This window comes from Sinocyclocheilus anshuiensis, unplaced genomic scaffold (genome assembly GCF_001515605.1).
Source record: "Sinocyclocheilus anshuiensis isolate Anshui unplaced genomic scaffold, SAMN03320099.WGS_v1.1 scaffold205, whole genome shotgun sequence".
NCBI classification, from domain to species: Eukaryota; Metazoa; Chordata; class Actinopteri; order Cypriniformes; family Cyprinidae; genus Sinocyclocheilus; species Sinocyclocheilus anshuiensis.
Window position 1 is genome coordinate 1,037,148 of NW_015536497.1, and position 7,467 is coordinate 1,044,614.

Genomic DNA, 7,467 nt, shown 5'->3' on the forward strand with positions numbered 1-7,467 from the left:
AATAAAATGTTCATTTTTGGGTGAACTATCCCTTTAAGGCAAACTAATTTTGTTAAGCAGAATTTTAATCAAATTTTCCAGTAATTTTTTTTTAATTATTAGAAAAGATTTGAGAAACAAAAAAGTGCCAGACATTAGGATTTATTTCAAAAAGTATCTTTTGAATTACATTTATTTTTATTTATTAGAATTGTAAGAAATATATTATTATTAAATAATAATAATAATTATTATTATTATACATATATATTATTATATAATATATTGTTATATAATTATACCAATACCATTCAGTTGGTCAATTCAGTTCAATTTTTATTGTTTTTGAAAAACATCTTTTCTTTCAGTTCTCACCAAGGCCACATTTATTAAATCAAAAATACAGTAAAACTGTAATATCGTGAAATATTATTTGAATTTAAAATAACTGTTTTCTAATTCAGTGTTTCGACTGGTGGGTTCTGAGTGGAGTGTACAGTCAAAGAAACATCAACAACAAAAAACATAATTCTAAATGTTTTTCTGATGCAAGCAAGACGTTTTTTTGAAAGACGTGCTTGAAAGCTGTTGACACTTCTGTCAGATGCAGTTTAAGGAAAGAGTGCCTGAGAAAAATGCACTGCGGTCAGACGAGATGTTGTCAGGCTTAATGTCACTCTCATTACTCTAGCGTTATTTTCACAACTTGTTACAAAATAAAAAGTCTCTTGTCATGTCAGACGTTACACTGTGCTCGTAGTGCACACTCTTCACGCTCACGCTGTTTATCACTTCACTAAAGCGCAAAAGAAACTTCCAGCATGCAATGTGTGAAATAAAAGTAAAGTACCAATAAACCACATAACTGGTACTTTGTGTGTTATCTGGGAAGGATTTGCAGGAAGGTATGATATTCATTTTATTCAGGAGCAGTTTCCATGTTTCATTATCAACTCATGTTAGTATTGTGTATTCACCATGGTAACTGTTGTTTCCATAACCCAAAAATGCCATGTTTTTTTAATTTGTGTTATTTTGTATATGTTTAAATGACTGCAGTGACTCATACCAACTTAATTGTATTAACAAAAACTAGTTTGGGACTGCTATTTAATAGCCTTACCTTATAGGCTGTTTATTCATCAGTATAAGTCATATTCTTATATTTTGTGTGTATGTTAAGTAAAGGGGGACGCTACTTGTGTGTGTGTGCCAACAATGCAATACAAATCATACATATATATATATACAGTGGGTACGGAAAGTATTCAGACCCCCTATATATATATATATATATAAAGCACATGGGTCCCATGGCCAAACCAGTTGAGAACCACTGATCTAATTGAATATTTTTTTTTAAATGTAATTTATTCCTGTGATCAAAGCTGAATTTTCAGCATCATTACACCAGTCTTCAGTGTCACATGATCCTCCAGAAATCATTCTAATATGCTGATTTGTTGCTCAAGAAACATTTATTACTATTATCAATGTCGGAAACACATGCGCTGTTTAATATTTTTGCGGAAACCATTATACATTTCAGGATTCTAGAAATTTCAAAAGAAATTATTTGAAATTATTTTTATTTGAATGGCACAATTTTCCTTCTTTCTTCCAAAAAAAACAGTATTCCAAAATCGTAGTACTATTATTCTTTATTAAATACCCTCTAATGCGATTTCTTCTCACGTAAATTGTCACGTAAAGAGTAAATCTTGTTAGATTTTGATATTTTTAGGGGAAAACTATATTTTATTTCCCCTAAATTTCCTTAGGGGTTAGGAATATTCGATTTTACATAGCAACCATCCAGAAAACCATTGCAAATCTATGCTAAAAATGGCTCAGAACACTTCAGTAACCACATAACAATGGCTTTGCAATCACACCACAACAACCCAGTATTGTGGTCACATTTTCTTCAGAAAATGTGAAAATCAAGTTGGAAAATGGAAATGGACTATAACAATAGTCTTGTATGATACTATGGTTTGATATAAATCCCAATTGTAGAAATAGAAGAGCTGAAATGACAGTCTGCCCAAAACAACATTGTGAAGATCACACATTAGCAGACTCAGCGTAACAGTTCTGAAATTCAGTCTAAGGCCATCCATTTAATTAGCCTCCCACTGAGGGTGTTCCACACACCCACCAATATCACACACATTCAGCGCTCAGCACACCATACATGCATAACCAGGTTATTCCACACGTAGAATTCAGAGATGCATATCATCTGTTTTATGGTAGTTCAGTCATTTTTGTGTTAAATCACGTAAATTGTCACGTAAAGAGTAAATCTTGTTAGATTTTGATATTTTTAGGGGAAAACTATATTTTATTTCCCGTACTTAGGGGTTAGGAATATTCGATTTTACTTAGCAACCATCCAGAAAACCATTGCAAATCTATGCTAAAAATGGCTCAGAACACTTCAGTAACCACATAACAATGGCTTTGCAATCACACCACAACAACCCAGCATTGTGGTCACATTTTCTTCAGAAAATGTGAAAATCAAGTTGGAAAATGGAAATGGACTATAACAATAGTCTTGTATGATACTATGGTTTGATATAAATCCCAATTGTAGAAATAGAAGAGCTGAAATGACAGTCTGCCCAAAACAACACTGTGAAGATCACACATTAGCAGACTCAGCGTAACAGTTCTGAAATTCAGTCTAAGGCCATCCATTTAATTAGCCTCCCACTGAGGGTGTTCCACACACCCACCAATATCACACACATTCAGCGCTCAGCACACCATACATGCATAACCAGGTTATTCCACACGTAGAATTCAGAGATGCATATCATCTGTTTTATGGTAGTTCAGTCATTTTTGTGTTAAAATACTTTCTCTTAGCTCAGTTTAATCTGCAGAGACAACTATGAGTAAAGCCATTTGTAGACTTATCCCCAAGAACTGCAACCCTATGCAGTGTTATTTTAGTATTATTTATATATAATATTGTAGTATTTATTAATATTTCAATCAATAGCATGTTTTTGTCCAAGTATTGGAAGAATTGACTTTTAAAGCTGCTATCAGTGTGAATAAATCTGAAGGAGAGCAGTTACACCATTCGTCTGATCTCCCCTAAGAGGATCAGTGGACTCGTGTCTTTATGAAATGAGATGTTAATTAATTAGATGCAGGGACGGTATCCTGTTAGTGTGGTGGGAGGGGAAGTGACATGACAGCTCACCCAATTTCACCATGAGCAGAGAATTGAGAATTGACCACAGCATTTATCAGGTTCCAGCATCAGAAAACATCAGAGAGTTACAATCAGTACAGATGGTTTCGGGTTGGCAATGGTTAATGTGCTAATTAGTTTTAACAGTAATTTCAATTTCATATAAAGATGAGCCTTGAATATTTCATGACAAGAGCATAAGTAGCACACTCGAAGCAGGGTACAAGCCTCAAGGCGTTTTGAATCCATTTTTCTTAGAGACAACTATGAGTAAAGCCATTTGTAAACTTATCCCCAAGAACTGCAACCCTATGCAGTGTTATTTTAGTATTATTTATATATAATATTGTAGTATTTATCAATATTTCAATCAATAGCATGTTTTTGTCCAAGTATTGGAAGAATTGACTTTTAAAGCTGCTATCAGTGTGAATAAATCTGAAGGAGAGCAGTTACACCATTCGTCTGATCTCCCCTAAGAGGATCAGTGGACTCGTGTCTTTATGAAATGAGATGTTAATTAATTAGATGCAGGGACGGTATCCTGTTAGTGTGGTGGGAGGGGAAGTGACATGACAGCTCACCCAATTTCACCATGAGCAGAGAATTGAGAATTGACCACAGCATTTATCAGGTTCCAGCATCAGAAAACATCAGAGAGTTACAATCAGTACAGATGGTTTCGGGTTGGCAATGGTTAATGTGCTAATTAGTTTTAACAGTAATTTCAATTTCATATAAAGATGAGCCTTGAATATTTCATGACAAGAGCATAAGTAGCACACTCGAAGCAGGGTACAAGCCTCAAGGCGTTTTGAATCCATTTTTCTTGCATTAAAATAGTCAGCAAAGATGCTCTTTTTGCAAAAACAGCTTTTTGATTGCTGAAGTTGACTCGGGGTAATGTGAGAGGTTTTTCGTTCCGATTTGTTTTGACTGCTCATGCCTTGCTTCAGGGGAAAAGAGACAAAATGTGAAGGGAAACGCATTGCATTTATAAATCTCAAAAAGAAATGTCTGGGCCATATTTCATCTTAAAACCAAATGAAGAAAAAAAAATTATATTTTGCATAAAAAAAATAATACTATTGTCCGAGTTTTTTTTTTTTTTTTTGCATTGTTACACTATTTTCATGACAATTACACACACTTCCACTCAAATTCTCAATACTGTAATAACATTCAAATTTCAAGTCAACTTTTAAAATTTTTTTTTTTTTCAAAAATACTGTAATACAATTTCTAATTATAAAGTAAGATAAAATAGCTCAGTTTAATATGCAGAGACAACTATAAGTAAAGCCATTTTTAAGTTGATCTCCATGAAAAGAGTTTCTGTGTACTGTAGTGTTATTTTAATATTATTTATATATACTATTATAGTATTTATTAATATTTTGAATGATCCATTTATACTTTACTTTTCGTTTAAGTTTTAGTGATCTTGTCGTATGCTTTTGTCATTTTATTATTTTTAAATATTTATCTTTGGTTTTTATCTGTTTCAGTTTTAGTACTTTAGTAATTCAACTTATTTCAGTTAGTTGCTAAGGCAACACTTTCTCATTTTAATACTTTAATTACACACTGTGATTATTTAATTACAGCCAATTTGACTTGCTCAGTTTAAAAGAATTAATATTAAGGAATATTATCAATTTAACTTTACTGGATGAGAACAAAATTTGAACTGCATTGAGCGGGAAAATGACACTAACTTTACAACATCGACACTGTTATTGAACTGAATAATGCCAAATGATTGAGCTGAATAATGACACTATAATCTTCTGTAGAGCTCCATTACAGCTGAAATTGAAGAATTGATTAATTTTACAACATTAACACTGCTATTTTCCTGTGGTGAAACTGATTTGAAACAATCCGTATTGTATAAAGAGCTATATAAATAAATTAAATTTCATATTATAAAATAAAAAAAATAAAAACATTATAATACATATGAATCTAATATGGCAATTCTATCTAGATACAATGAATTTACTTTTGATTTTGGGTAATCCACACAAGTTTTTTTTTTTTTTTAAGGGATTTACCCTTAAACAGCATATTAAACCTTCCTTTTTTGACTATTCTAAAGACAAAACCTCTATGTTTTCCTTTAAACAAAGCTTTGACACAAAAGGCAGTGAGACAGAAATATATTGTAGCACCAAACATCACTATTGGTTTCCTTTCCTGCATCTTTCCCACCCTGGCCTGACCTCAGCCATAGCCGACTGTCCCTGCTGGTTAGGAGGGTTAGCGATCAGCTCAGGTCAGGTCGTTGTACTGAGACGCTCAGCACCTCCTAACTGACATGACTGATCACCCTGAGCACAATGTAAATGGCCTGTCGTTTAAGATGAAGGGACCCATGTGCATCAAGCTGTCTGTAATTCAAGTTCAATCTGGCTAAGAAGAGGCCCTGATCACCAGGCTCAAATAAAGTTTGATTTACTGGACATTCACACACTGAGAAGACAATTTAGCACTTAAATAATTACATGACAAACGTGGGAATATTTTCATTTGCATGATTTTTTTTTACTATCTTGTTTCCTACTGTACACTGTCAGAAAAAAAGGTACAAAAGCTGTCACTGGGGTGGTACCTTTTCAAAAGGTACACTTTTGTACCTTTTAGGTACTAATATGTACACTTTAGGTACTAATATGTACCTTTAAGGTACCAATATGGACTCTTTAGGTACAAAGGTGTGCCTTTTGAAAAGGTACTGCCTGCCCCAGTGACAACTTTTGTACCTTTTTTTCTGAGAGTGTATAGAGATTTCATATATTTGATTGTGTTTTTTATGCTGTAGTTTGTGCTGTGGTGCACATTACAGGTAACCTTAAAATTGAGCCATTTGCTGTTCCAGCAGGAATCTGATAGCACACATCACTTCAAAACACAGCAGAGACCAGAGCCGATTGATCTGAGATTTTCTTTTCATATGAAGTACTACTACTGCAAATCTATCTGCCATCTTTTGGTGAAATACTTGCTCACAATATTGGTGTTGACAAGTCTTCAGAGACAATGCCAAAAGACATTAACCAACTTTATTGAAAAAAGCACACCTTAATGAAATACTACTGCTTTAATACTGATTATTATTACTTTAACATGACTGAATAACTGTTTTCTTTTACGCTGAATTAATTAGCATGACAGAAATAATGAACAATCTCAGTAAAATAACATTCTAGGACAGCCAGGATTTTAACGTTTATTCATGAGTTAATAATTGTCATTTATCAAGGTTGAATCACTCTTTTAAATATTGGATATTATGATGATGTTTCAACATCTTACTTGTCCTGTTAAAATTACAATTTATAAGTATTTGGTAAACTTTTTACAACTGTTTAGCATGAAATGTTGTTTCGATGTTGAAACAACAATTACATTTTTCAATTCAATTACTATTTTTAATTCATAACTAGTGGTGAAATTGTCTCAACCAGTATAAATAAGTATCTATTAACAAACATCCTGGTGATAAAATGATAATACTTCATAAGGTTCTATTAGTTAACATTAGCTGATGCATTAAAGGGTTAGTTCACCCAAAAATGAAAATTAGGCTGTTTTACTCACCCCAGAGCCATCCTAGGTGTATGACTTTCTTCTTTCAGACGAATCCAGTCGGAGTTATATTAAAAATTGTCTATGCTCTTTCAAGCTGTTTAATGCCACTCAGCGGGTGTTGCATGCATCAGTCCAAAAGAAGTTAAATAAAAAGCGCCCATCCATTAAAAAAAAAGCGTCTCACACGGCTCCGGGGGGTGAACAAAGGCCTCCTGTAGCGAATCGATGTGTTTTTGTAAGAAAAATACCTATATTCAAAATGTAATAATCACTTTAATCTAGCTTGCGCTCACTGTTGTAAACGGAAGCAGCTCCGGGCGAATGACGTATGAAGGTCAGCTTTGCGCATGCGTCGCTCAGAAGTGACGTACGCGGAAACGCAGCGAAGAGATCAAAACAAAACAACGGTCACTTATTAGAAGTACAAAACGAGGATTTGTAAAGAAGAATGTCGGAGGACTGATGCATGCAACACCCGCTGAGTGGCATTAAACAGCTTGAAAACATGGGGACCTATCTTGAGACTCTTGGAAATTAAATTTCTGTATTCTGTAAACCTCCCCTTCTATTTTTTTTTAATATACATTTCTGAAGTATTGGATTTATAAAACAATTTTGAATACTATGTTGTATATATTTGTTAATTGAGGCAGTCCGGGTTTTTTTTTTTTTTTTTTTTTTGT

At 33.5% G+C, this 7,467-nt stretch overlaps 1 protein-coding gene across 4 annotated transcripts in view; it reads right to left on the reverse strand.

Annotated features, from left to right (window-relative positions):
• The window catches only part of dmtn (dematin actin binding protein), a 28,441-nt gene that overhangs the window by 9,799 nt on the left and 11,175 nt on the right, over positions 1–7,467 (reverse strand). The gene's annotated exons all lie outside the window — the stretch shown is intronic.